At 29.4% G+C, this 14,283-nt stretch overlaps 1 protein-coding gene and 1 long non-coding RNA gene across 2 annotated transcripts in view; both read right to left on the bottom strand.

Moving 5' to 3' along the window:
• The window catches only part of LOC114124577 (peroxidase), a 31,545-nt gene extending 24,050 nt beyond the window's left edge, over positions 1 to 7,495 (bottom strand). The window contains exon 1 of the mRNA XM_027987868.2: positions 7,328 to 7,495. The gene's annotated coding sequence lies outside the window, so the exon portion shown is untranslated. The remainder of the gene's footprint in view (positions 1 to 7,327) is intronic.
• A 1,648-nt stretch (positions 7,496 to 9,143) lies between these two features.
• LOC126555829 (uncharacterized) lies at positions 9,144 to 13,466 on the bottom strand. The gene is made up of 3 exons (XR_007606958.1): positions 13,048 to 13,466; positions 12,627 to 12,684; positions 9,144 to 10,208 (listed from the first exon to the last, which is right to left on the bottom strand). It is a non-coding gene; the product is annotated as an uncharacterized LOC126555829 (long non-coding RNA).
• Between the last annotated feature and the right edge of the window lie 817 nt (positions 13,467 to 14,283).

Below are 14,283 nucleotides of genomic sequence, written 5' to 3'. Positions count from 1 at the left end.
CAATATACATATAGGTCTGCAGGTAACTCGTGTACGTTATATTATTATTATACCCGCTGCTATGTACCTACTTAAACATTTCACGTCCTTTCACTTGGCCGGGGATTTGTATATAACAGCGATGACAGTATAACGATATTATAACGTACATATAGATATTATTATTTAGGCGGCGGTATCACGTTCGTGCAGTATTATATGAATAGGTATCATATGTTCATCCCTGTCTTGTAAGATCCGCTCTTTTCGTCGTTGACGATAGACGCAAAGACGCAGTAATATTGATATTATGTTGTCGAGATCGAGCAAACAGTCGTTATAACGACATATCAGTATCACGGCCACGAGTGCTGTAGATAAGCGTGGACCGTTTATCGGCGAAGACACGCCGAGACGAGCTTCAGCGTAAACTTTTTACACCGTTTCGATACCGTTGGATCGGATTACAGTAAGTTATCCTGTGTTGCAACTGATTGCTGATCGATCGATGTCCGTCGTTCATATTCGATTTTCAAGAAATAATCCGTTTCGACATTTGCCACGCCTCGAGACCAGAAGCTGTGCGACCGTGCTGCAGTAGTAGGCGCCTATATTGCCTATATATTATATATGTTACGTGAATATATGATATTATGTGGATCGCAATCAGCCGGTCAGCGTGTGATTGATGATGACCCGGTTTGAATAAAAATCTCCTACACTCGGCGACTGATACGCATATACGTATAATAAGCGCACATGTAATACTACTGAAGTTCATAACAGTATATATGCTACGATACTACACAGTTTATATTATATGTATTTTATTATACAGGTAGGTTGGCCCTCGGTCGGATTAACGCTGTAGTAAAAAAAAAAAAATGTATATATTAACGAGCGATCCGAGCATGGCAATTGTTTTACACGAACTAACGTACGCCCTCGGTATACTGCAGCAATGTGTGTGTAATATGTGTATTATGCGCTAAATGGGTCGCGCAGCTCGGACGCGCGTCGCGTTAGGTTAGGTTGGGTCAATAGGTTAACCTAACAGCGCCTTCTAAACTATAATACATAATGCGATTCGTATTTTGATGTACGCCGTTCCGACATCATCAAGTATCGGTTGGCTAAAAACAATTTCAACGGCGACATCGCAGGTTTCTCTTTTTCGAAAAATGAAAATATGTGTTCTCGATACTAAGAACGAGTTTTTCGTAATTTTTCACAAGTTTTTTTCTTGTAAATATTAAGCGTCCGTTATATAATACACGCAAGTTACAGCAACACGACCGTACAAACAATTTGGTGCAACTGGTACAACTATATAATATAAGTTATGACTTTATGAGCGATATGAAATATATAACATAAATATAATGACAGCGGTTGAGTGAAACTATCCGTTGTGGGAAAAATAAAACATATTATACGACAGGCTGTATAATGAGTGACTCTATATCTGCAGTACTTAAATGCGTGTATAATAGAGGTGTTGTCGGAGAATAACGCATTTCCGAGAAATTCAATTTTTTAGAACCCTGTTCTTCTTTTCGGCTCTTTTTTAATGGACCAAGCGATGATGCGACGTTTTTTTTTTTTTTATATTCGTTTAATTTAACATCTGTAGTCTTATATTTTTCATCTGGTAATGCATAAAAATATTAGAAATCCTACATCCTGCACAGTAGGTATACAGGATAAAACAGCGAAATTGTGCATTACGTTCGGTGATTAGTAAGTTATTAGTGTTATTACAGATTTATAATTTGTCGGGACACAATTATTGTGATTTACGGTAAACTTATACTTATACCTATACACACGAATACTCTATATAAACATAAAATACGTATATGTGTGACGTAACACCGCTAAGCTACATCGCGTCCTCAAGTCATCCTTATAACCCGTCGAACAATAGCTGCTGCGATGACCTATGTAATTATTCGGTTCAGTGTGTTTCTCAACGTCGACTGTCAATTTAGACGCATGACTATGAAACCACAGCAAAACATAATACCTATATATTATATTTGTCAATGTCGTCCCGGAATCTTGCACGCGCGCTTAGCTCGCGAGGGATTCACAGTGAACGGTCTCTGAAATTCGATGATCGCACATCCGTTTTGAAGCAGCTGTATGTAAGTACAATAGAATAATGTAAAATTTCTAAATTATTTTAATAACACGTTTGAACGTTATGAAATTTCCAATTAAAAAAATTAATCAATGCCCGTTACTATTAACCGCGTATATATTCGGCAAGGTTTTAATAAATATTAATTTGGCCCCCCGTGTTAATTGCAAATATATATTACACATACACATACACATATTATATATGATAGTAGTAGTGTATCTATTATGTGAACGGAAAAGGCGTGAATGTAAAAAAAAAATGAATAAATATTTTTATAATTGTGTTTGACGTCAAAACGGTAATATTTATATAATAAAATAAACAATAAAATATACGCATATCATACGATATGGGACAACGATGAACAGTATATTAATATGATGGTTTTAGCGATAATTGATTTTAATTTATTTGCGAATAATCGATTCAAATTGACTCGTATTTACCGAGACTCGTGTATTATCTTAATTATTATTACCCGTTATATACGTGAAATTGTGCGCGATCGATATACCTCTTAAGAGATTAAGAATGAAAAATTAATCTCAACTCAAACAATAGAATATATTATTATAACGTCGTTATTGAATATTATATAAGCTATAACGATTTAAGGTTTCGACGATATTTCGGCGTTTATAAATACGGTCGCGCAGTGTATTGGAAACGATATCGGATTTCGTGTGGGTTATTTTTGCTTAAACATAATCAGTGCAGGTTGGGTGCTTTGCATTATATATACACACACGCAGCATCACCACTGTATCTGTATACCCATAATATACGTGTATATTTTATACAGGTCTGTCCGAACGAGCGAAAGGTTAATTTTGCAATTTCACAGGCCACGGCTCCCGAGGCTAATGGCCACGCAGATGCTTAGATAAACAAACATAACAATATTCGATTAGTAGCGATTTCGTCAACAATAACCGGAGCGAATCGCCGCCGGCCAAAATCTAAAATCATAATAGCCTGATATAATATTATATACACAATATATACATATATACTATTTACACGTGCGCGTGTGTGTGTTACGGTAACGTCCTCGAATGTAAAAACTAAAATATATATACATTGAACGCATTTTTTGGGCTAGGTAGCGTGTGCTATATGCATCATAGACGTACTTAACTGCCTATACTTTGTCGAGTGGGTGAAAACCGCAAAATTATTCGAAAATCAGCGCAAAGATGACTTGAAGCTAAACGTGTGCCATAAGCCATATAATACCACGAATAAAATTAAGAATTTTGAACCCTAATCTTTGCGATTCTGTAGAGCAACCAAAATAATATGTTCGATATTACCAAATAATATAGGTACCTACTGATATTATTATATTATTGAAAACACGCTTATTGTGTTGTACTTGTTAATTTTTTGCATTTTATAATATTCGCAGAACGGTCATAAACATCGTGACATGCAATGAATTTAAACACGATTATCGTAATACATTAATGTGGATGGAAAAATAAAGGTCGTCTAAGCGCGGAGACTTGAACGATATATAATCGTGTGCTCTGACCCGATATCAGACGACATTGACTCGACCCCGCGACCACTGCACTACATAACACGATATCGTATATTTTAGCCATATAGATCGAAATTCAAGGATCGTCGGTAGACTTACAAGTACGCAATATACTACCACGCGCCTATCTATCGGCGGCTGTACCTAAACAATGAAACGATCGTATATTTATATAATATTATAATAGCAGTGTGTAAATACTGTAAATCGTCAAGTTTTATAACTCATGGAAATATTATATATACTGCAGTTCGATTCATTGACTAAACGGTCAGCATTTCAGTAACAATAATTAATATGTTTGAGAATACATTTTCTTATATAATTTAGTTATTAAAAAAAAAACGTTTTTTAACAAAATTATATTTTTATTAATATGGTTTTTAAGTTTTTTTGCTCTTTTGAAATTCAGTTTTCAGAAATCAAAATATTCTGTTTTTGAATATTAAACTGTATTTAAAAATGTAAGTATAATGTCACTAAAAAAAGTAAAAATTTGAATGGTTACAAAAACATCTAGGTAAAGACTGCAGCTGTTTTGCAATGACATTTATGAAAAAAATTAATAAGTACTTTTCGAAATAATGAGTGTATATAGACATTAGACACCAATTAAATAGATAATTTCATATATTATTATAAAATACCGCACAGATTATTATTACTCTTTTTAACCATAATAGCATATTATGTACTTATTATTTTAACCAGACACAGTGGGCAAGTATAATAATAGAATAATAATATCGAGTATACAAATACCTATACCTAACAACCTACACTCGGTCGGCGCACGCCACCATTCAAATGCATTTGTGTACGTTAGATAATTATATACAAGTCGCGTATGTATTAAATTCAATTTTTTTTTCAACCACACTACAATATTGTTGTAAATATTTTTGTTTCACTACGATGCGATGTGTATGTAGTACTGTTTACACAGGACCTAAAGTGTACCAATAGGTATAACCTACCACTTAATTTTTTTTATTTTGATAATTTAATATTTATATAGTATAGCTGCGATTACGATGTCACGCTGTTATAATATTATATTGACCTCTTTCATATCTTACGCTAGATGTGATACACTGATATTGTGGTTGTATATATACCTACAATAAGTCTGGGACAACTATAGTGAGTGAATTTTGTACATAGTTTGGGAATATATATCTGTACGCAAATTCATTCCCTATATCGTTTAGCTTTTGATACAACGTTATAATATTATATTTCGAATCGCACGTAGACAACAAAGTTATTCGAACGTATCATCATCGAACACGAAGTATATTATGCTAGCGTACGGGGACTTTAACGAACGGTCCCAAATTCGCGGCGTACAAGTCGGCCGGCCACGGCGGCGTACGTAAAATATTATACATGTATAGAAATAATGTAATATATTATTAAAACGTCGAAATGTACGTAAGTAGTGAAAGTCCAGTTTTTTACCGATATGACTTCATCCGCGACAGGCACCTACGGGTACGGTATTTTGAACGTATCCGTACACGCGTTCATTACAAAAATGTGAAATATGGCTGCTGGGCACATATAAATGTATAATATAATATTTTACCGGTCGATACGTGTTTACTCTTTCTTACTATAAACTGCGAGTTTTATTATTAGTTTCGAAAACGTATATTTTGCATTTTATTTTTTTTCTTCTTAATAGTCCAATATTTGATAAATGATTATATAGATAAGTGTGCGTAAATGGCCATATTATTGCGCATGCTTATTACTTACGTTCAAAATGGAGTTTATGGACTGCGTTACGATTTACAAGATCTTTTAATGTTCCAAGAATTCTTTTTTTTTTACGTTTTTAAATTTTAAATCTCTAAAAAGTACCTAATTACTTAATTATAGTTTTATTCTTTTCGAAAAGATTCAATCGTTCAAAAATATTTACTTATCCCATCCGTTGTAAACTGTAATTATTGACGTAGGTGCGTGTAACTAATATATATACGAGTAAATAAGTACCTATTATGCATACAATATTATTTTTCTTATACCGTAGGTATTATTAATATTGAAATTGTATACCTAACTATACAGTGTTCAAAAACGCGGTATAGAAACTATGAAATATTTTTTGTGTAAAATAACTTTGGATGATTTTTATGGGAAAAATAATGAATAAAGTCGGAATATACGATTGGTATTATTTGATGTGAAAGTTTTTATTTTTATTTTTTAGTATTTTTGCATATATATATATATTTTCTTGATGTAATATAAATCATGGAATACGAATATAAAAGACACATCGGCTGTCACTTTTATTACCAATTACTAATTCCTATGTTTACGCATTTAACAATCAAATTCATCAAAATCAAAATCGTTGTGAGAACTTTTTCAATTTTAATGCATTTGAATTGCTATTAGTTCATTAAATGTATATATATATATATATATATATACTACACTTGTATAGCTATATATAATAATATGATCATTCGGGTTTTACTCGACTACGAAATTACTGTACATACACTACTCACACTTACAACTCTCCTTTTATAACATTTCAAAGTATATGGTTACGTCGGGAATACTGACAATGTAACTGAGAAAAGGTGATAGGTTCACTAATGCACTATAACAATGTAAATATGTGATTGACATTCGATAATAGGAGCGATAAGGTGGTAAGACAGGATTTCAATTTCTTTTCCTTAACCAATCTATAGTGCATAGTTATATTGGAGGAAATAATATATTATTATTATATGTGTACCTATAGGTGCGTGAGAATCTTTTCATTACTAATCAAAAAAAAAAAAAATTTCTAAAAAATATTACAATGGTTACGACATTGATTTATAAGACAAATTATATATTTTAAAACGAATTTTTATTTACGATTTAAAAGTATTTATTGGCTGTTTTATATTACCTAAATTTTATAATATTTCATTTAAAAGCTCACTTTCTAATAATTTTAATTGAGTCAATCACGTTATATTCTTACAGTTAACGTCCATCATTGATCATATCATTAAGTTTTAACATAACATAACATTCTTAATACTAAAACGCTCGAAACCACATAATTACCTACTTAAACTTATTTACTATGAACTGGCGAATGTTGTTAATAACTTATAATTGCGGTATAAAATGTAACGAACAAAATATGAATAATAAAAACACGAAAGACCAAATTAATTATCGAAATCTTTCGTGAAATGTTTTACAATTAATTATTAATTTAGACATTTATTATAAATAATCTATTTTTGCAAGAATTAAATAAATAAAATTGTACGACTGTTTAGGTATTTTCTATTCATAAACGTAGGTTAGTTATGAAGTTTCGAACGACTTAAAATTATTAACAAAAAAAAAAAAAAAAAATTGAAAAAAGTACGAATTTTGTGCTACGTTTAAAATGTATAAAATAATAATTATTAATAAAAAATTAGGTACTTACGTACTTTTTATTACCAAATTGTTAAATTGTTCAACTCGTTTTAAGAAAACAGTTAAATTAAAACAATATCGCAATGATTTATTCGTATTAATTATTAATTTTTTTTTTTTTTTTTTTTGTGTTAACTTATAAATATAATATTATTATAAATGTAATTTATAATAAAACATATCACTCGGACTTAGTATTATGATTTGCCTACCTTAGTGCGATTGGGCGTTGATCGTCGTCGGAGTGTTCGGCAAATAGATCGGTGCACAATATAATACTATACCTACTCCTCACACGTCTTGTATACTATAACGTTCGGCGCGCGTCGTAACCTAACCACAACACCGGTTCGGAAACGAATGGACCTCTTGGGATTCGCGATTCTGTTCATATAATATCAGTTTTGTGAAAGTACCAAGGTGATTGTGACGCCGTTTTGGTGGTGTGTTTTTTCTCTCATCTCGCAGGGTCAGCTGCTCGGTTCTCGGTTCGATTTTTGGTGTGCATTTTTTCCCGTGGAGGTCCTGCTCAACTATGCGGTTTATACACTCGACTCGACACACCTTGTCCTCTTGACATCATAATAGACATCGAACGCGTGCGCGCACTCGTCAATGCGTGTATTTCATATTAATATTTGTGTGAATTGTGTAAATTTTGTATATTATATAAATCATATTATAGGCATTAATATTATAAATACCTAATATAGTTACATATATCGTAATAATTGTCTTTAAGACTACAACAGAATTTTTAACTTAAATTCAGACTTGTAGTATACGCGATGTTAGCAATTATAGTACTTAATATATATTATAAATTATAATACGTCATAAAGGCCTTTTGAGAATTGGGTAATTATTAGAATTTTTTTTATTTTTTTTAAATACCGTAGTAATAGTTCATTTTTTATTCGTAGAACGAGCTGAATTATAAGCTTATTTCATAGAGATCTATACACGATAATAGTAATTAAAATACTCATTATAAAATTTAGGTTTCATAAATTGGTTGCAATACTATCAGTTTACAATTTATTCATTATAAAATGTGATATAGCTACATACTTATAATAATACACTGTAGTATAGTATATATTATATAAATCAATAATCATTAATTACTACGATTATATCAAATTTAATTATTTTGCCAAGAAATTAAATATAATATTAACGATTATTTCAAGTTTTTAGTTATTATTATTTTTTTTTTAAATATTATTAATATTGTTCATTTTAACAAATTAGTAGTATATTATCCAAAATAAAATGTTTTATTTATTTATTAACAAGCTTTATTTGATGCCAAACTCATTAATATAAATCCACAATATTTTATTAATTTTTTTAGTAAATAATTCTTAAAAAATAGATTGCAAATAACCATCAAATACACAAAAAAAAATTAAAAATCTAAATAGACCTAAAAAAGCTATATATCTAACCTATTTATTCAATGTCTGTATTTTATCCAAGGTCTAAGGGATTATGAAAATTTGAATAAATGTGTATATATTATAATGTGTTGTATGACTATTATATCAATTACACATAAAAAAAATGCATACTACATTAAACTTATCTCATATTCTTATTACAAACGATCATCAAGAGAATATTATTAAATGCTTTTTTAAGTATAGAACTTTTTAATATATAATTATTTATTATATTATCTATATTATATGAAATAGATATATATAGTGAGTATATTATACCTACTATTACACACACACTGGAGTAATTATATCAGCTATATTTTACTATTTTTTTTTCTATACTTTATGACGATTTATCTTTATTGAAAAATTATTATTAACTAAAATAGTGTAAAACTGTACTGGTTATGACTAGAGCTCGATTTAAAAGCATATGCTTCTTTTTTGTATTTGAGATAGAAATCTAATTTTTATACATTTAAGTTCGTTTCACATCATTCTGATTCTAAGTAAAACAATTTATTTTGGCTTTTTTTGTGTAAATACTTTTTTTTTCAATTATTCCAGCGGTGAATTTTTGATATGTTTATTATGGTATTGTAAAAAAAAAAAAATTAATAATTAATGTAAAAACCCAGAATGTAGATATTGGATTATTATTGTTTTCGTTATCGGCTTGTTTAAAATGTATTAAACATATAGATTGTCGATCTACATAATATAGTCTGCAGTACCTATACGGTAAGTATGTTTATAATATTGATATTGACCATTTCAAAATTTAAGATTTAGTGTTGTAATTTGAAACCTTTTGTACAAAGTATGCACCGATCACTTCAGTGGATGTAGAGAGTTCGTTTTTTCGTATAAAAATATTCTGTCGGACAATAGAGTCAGTTTCACTACTAAACATCTAAGGAAATACATAGTGGTTAATTATTTTTTTAATTTAAATTAATATTTCAAATTTTTATAACTAGTTCATGTTAATTTTTGGTCGTGCTTTTTTTTAAAAATAAATATGTTTCTTTTTTGCCTTTTTAAAACAATCGTGTGCTTTTTTAGTTGTGTTTATTATGCTTTAAAATCCGAGCCCTTATTATGACAATTGACAATAATTTTGATTATAAATCAATTTTTCTATTACCTTTAAAATCATTTTATTTCGCACTGTAGGAATAACAGTTCAATATTGGCCGATATGCTCTCAGTGCATTTTCTATTTTTAGGATTAAAGTGGTTAAATAATACAGATAAAAATTTGTTTTTAATTACTGCAAGTGCACTTAAATATACTTATTTTATTTTATATCCTTACTGTGATAAACTATTATACCATTGGGATATTAAAACGTGATTTCACACGAAACGATTTAGTAATTGTTATTTTATCTCACCCTATAACTATTAACCTTAGCCAAACCAGGCACTGTCTAATATTATACGTAGGTAGGTACTACCTACAAAATAATACACCGCGATCATATAATTTCAAACTTTGTCGCTGCTCAGATATTCTTACTTAATACGTCAATGTTGGCTCTATAGTATAGTAATTATACTCGCGTATATATACGCATGTCCTTGATCGTACACTTGAAGAACTCGCTGGAATGTCATCGAGATCTGAGAGGTAGGTGTTCACTATCTGTAAGAATAGTCGAAGTGGTATTGAACAAAAGTAAAACTAATATCAATATCATTATTGTAGTACTACTATTATGTAATTTGTAAGTTATAATAATATTCGTGGAATTGTAAAGTAAAATGTTAAATGGATTACAATTAGAGGTTTCTTTTTAACGTGTAGTTAAATTCACGTGAGTCTGTGAATTTATTTCACACGAATTCATAAATTTAATTTTACGCGGACCCGTACATTTTTTTATCAATATATACATAGGTACACGTTTATTATTATTGGTGAAATTTTATTTTCAATAAATGTATTAAGTATATTCCAATGGTTTCTAATTTCTACAATGCGGCGATCGATGATCAGCTTTTTTTTTTTAATTAGAAGTATAATAATTGCTTCACTCATCTCGTCTTTTTACGATAATACTGCTTATGAAACATTTATTTTTAGAATAGTAGTTACTAGTTACAGATAATATATTAAGTTTTTAGTTTTTTGTGGTAATTACGAATATTAACCATACATATATATATTTTGTTTAAATATTATATTAAATTATAATATAGTATAATACACGTTTAATAAATATTTTATTTTCAATACAAGTGAACAAAAAACATGTGATTACGTGAATCTTAATTTACGTTCAAATTCTAGAGTTCTACTTATAACCTATATAATATAATATACTACGTTTTAACCATTATAATACAAGATTGAAAAGTAATACAAGGCTGATCCAGTTAATTATTCATATAAATTAGTCTATTAAAGTACGTATTACGTATATAAAAAAATATTAAAAACTATAATTTAAGCCAATTAAATTGATTAATAATTGGATTAAGTCGAAAGTTTAAAATTATCGATTAAATTAACCGATAGTATTATTTGTTTTTAAAACAGGCTTTTATGATTTTTCTTTTTTTGGTTAATATTCGAAATTCTGATTAATTAATGAGAATAAATCAAGTTACAATATATATATGCACCTAATTTGAAAAATATTAGGTTAGGTAACTATAGTGAATAATCGAAAAATCATTCATATCTGGTTTGATTATTTATAGTGTATAATATACAATATATTTTGTATCGATCGCCTAATTGAATAGTAAAGAATCATATATAATATCAGTTCAAATTTTAACTTGATTTTATTCTGAGACTAGTCAATGCCTGCACATAGCCTTGAAATAATTTAAACATATAATATATGGGTCGTAATTTATACACTATTTTTCAGGGGTAAGCAGTATATAATATATATTTATATAAAAATATATATAATATATTATCACGTGTGAAATGTTTGCCGGATTCGGTTGCATAGAAGTCATTCCCATGAGTCCAAGTTCAATATAACGTTGTCAGTTGGAGTGAGGAAATGTGATGCAAGCAGGGTCGTTAAATCGTACGTCAAAAAACTACTGAGAGATATTTATATTATACGCATCGGCTCTTGCGTAATTTAATCTCCATTATTATTGATGTGGACAGATTTTTTTTTGTGGTCCCGTTCGTGTACTATTTTATTTTATTTGAGAGTTAGTCTATGCTTATATATACAGAGTGATTCACCAGACATATTAGCTCAATTTTACCTTATAATAAGTAATAACACATTTATTCAAATTAGGTATATATATTTTTTTGAATTTTAAGCTATAAAAAGTTTAATAATTACACTTTTTATACTACTTTTAAGGAGTGTCCGGTGGCAGTTCAAAATGTATTTTATTTTATAATATGTAGATATAGTATAGCTAAAAATTATTATTATTATTATGTACACCATTTAATTACTCTGAAACAACTCGTTCGAATTTCAATTCAAAATTTAAATGCTTTACAATTTTTCGGAAAAACATCAATCTAATAATTTACAATTAATTACATAGTATTTTTTGTTTAAAAAAAAGTTATATTTGACACTTCTTGAATGGTATAAAATATTTAAGTGTGACGAGTACAAAGGTCTTCTAAAAGGGGTCTAAAAAGTCTTCTAGATAGACTAAAACAATAATTCCAATTTAAATAACTGTGTTATTAAAGGATTAAATAAAAGGGATGTAGCATATTATGGCATGCTTGGTGAAACATCTTGTATTTTATAATATGTATTATATAACAGCGTCGGGAAATGTCAAATCACATTCGCAGATCTGTTTTTATCTACGCGTGTGTAAAATAATAAAATGTAACTACACTATATACCTATTACATATAATAGGTACTACGTCACAGCCTATACTATATATTGTCCCGTATATACGGTGTAAGCGTATTTGGTCCCGACGATTTCGCTTTGTTATCCTAATGAAATCACTAAACCGCTAAGGCATATACATATAACTTTATTTTTTTTATGTATATGGTACTACAGCTGTGTAGTACATAATAGTATTATATTAGTATTATACCAACCGTGATCTCGTCTGTGCGATGATTTTCCCGGTGCGATTTGACGTGACTTTTCGACCCCCTATCATATAATAATATCAAATATTATAATATAGTAATATATGCATGGCGTGTGCAGTAACATGACCACGGTTGCAATGTTGTGTACAGGGTACGCTTTATTTTAAACAGATTGGAGCGTTAATGTCTCGTCATACATCGTATTTTATTTCTTTCTGCAAGAAATTTGAGAACAATTTTTCACGTTTATACAGCTACTTATTTTTTTTTTTGACTGCGGTAATTATTTTTCATCGTGGTAAGTTTTTGAAATCAAAAATAAATAAATAAAATAGCACTGCACAATAATGAGCTCGCAACAAGACGCATCATAATAGATGCGACGTAAAAACGCACCCTGTACTATTATTATATGTATACGTACGTCTACATACTACATAGTGTACTTATAATATGATTATGTCACTAATTTCACACTGTCTTCCACCGCTTCAATGAAAACTGCTCGAACTGCTCGCTATCTACCGCCATTCATCTGTATACATTCCCGAGCCCTAGAAACACCGATTCGGGCATGTGACTTGACATTATAAAAACACGATAATAAACACTCTGATATAATATCGGGGTACTTCGTTCCCATTCTGAGTGTTATATGGACTCATCTGATATTCTGATATAAAACCGATAGGATTTTTTCTATTTAAATAAATCGTTTCTAAGACAATGTTACTACGCTGGTTGATATAGGGCTCGGATTCTATGGCATGTTTTATTAATTACTATAAAGAATAGAGGAATACAAATAAATATAACAGAAAAATAGTTGTACATTAATTGATTTATGTATCTAGCCTAAGATTTAGAATTGTTTATACGAAGCGCTAAGCAACTAATCATCAACGATAATACAACTAAAAGTCAAAAAACATGCTTGTCAGCAGGAATGGACGTCAGACGTAACTACGTAACAGACGAGCTAGATTACACTGACTACAAGTCAATGAATATGTGTTTGAAGAAATAAATAACTTTAAATATTTAGGTACCAACTTAAGTAGCATAAATTATTTTCACTGAGAAATTAAAACACTTATTACTTTGAGAAACAATTAATGTTTCTATGCCCTCCTCGGTTAATGGTGAAGAAGTTTCTATCGAAAAAATTAAAAGAACGACAGAGTCAATTCAAATAATGTATGCTGCGGATGTGATATTATGGTCCTCAACAGAAAATTTTTTTGAAGTATTTATGGACAAAAAAATAAAAAAAAATACGAAGAGACTTAAGTACATGAAATTAGATCTTACACTGAACTATATATATATATTTTTTTTTATAACAAAGAGACTGAGCTGGTTCGGTCATGATTAAATCAATAACAATTTTTGTACTAAGCTGGATCTCTCAAGGTAGAAAGCCGATTAGAAAGATTGAAAAGCTGATAGTAGTATTTTAGACATTTTAGATTTTTAGTACTTTTCTCTTTGATTTAGTGCTATTTATTTCATATTAATCATTAAATTTCAGTTTTTTATTCATTTATTAATTATTCACTACTTTATTTTATATACATATACATTACTTAAAAATAATAAATAATTTTTTTTTTTAAATATCACTTTTCTTCCTATTTCCGTTCGTTTTAGGGCATATTAT

This window comes from Aphis gossypii, chromosome 1 (genome assembly GCF_020184175.1).
Source record: "Aphis gossypii isolate Hap1 chromosome 1, ASM2018417v2, whole genome shotgun sequence".
In the NCBI taxonomy this organism is placed as follows: Eukaryota; Metazoa; Arthropoda; class Insecta; order Hemiptera; family Aphididae; genus Aphis; species Aphis gossypii.
The sequence above is the reverse complement of the archived record's forward strand: the minus strand, read 5'-3'. Positions and strand labels throughout refer to the sequence as shown.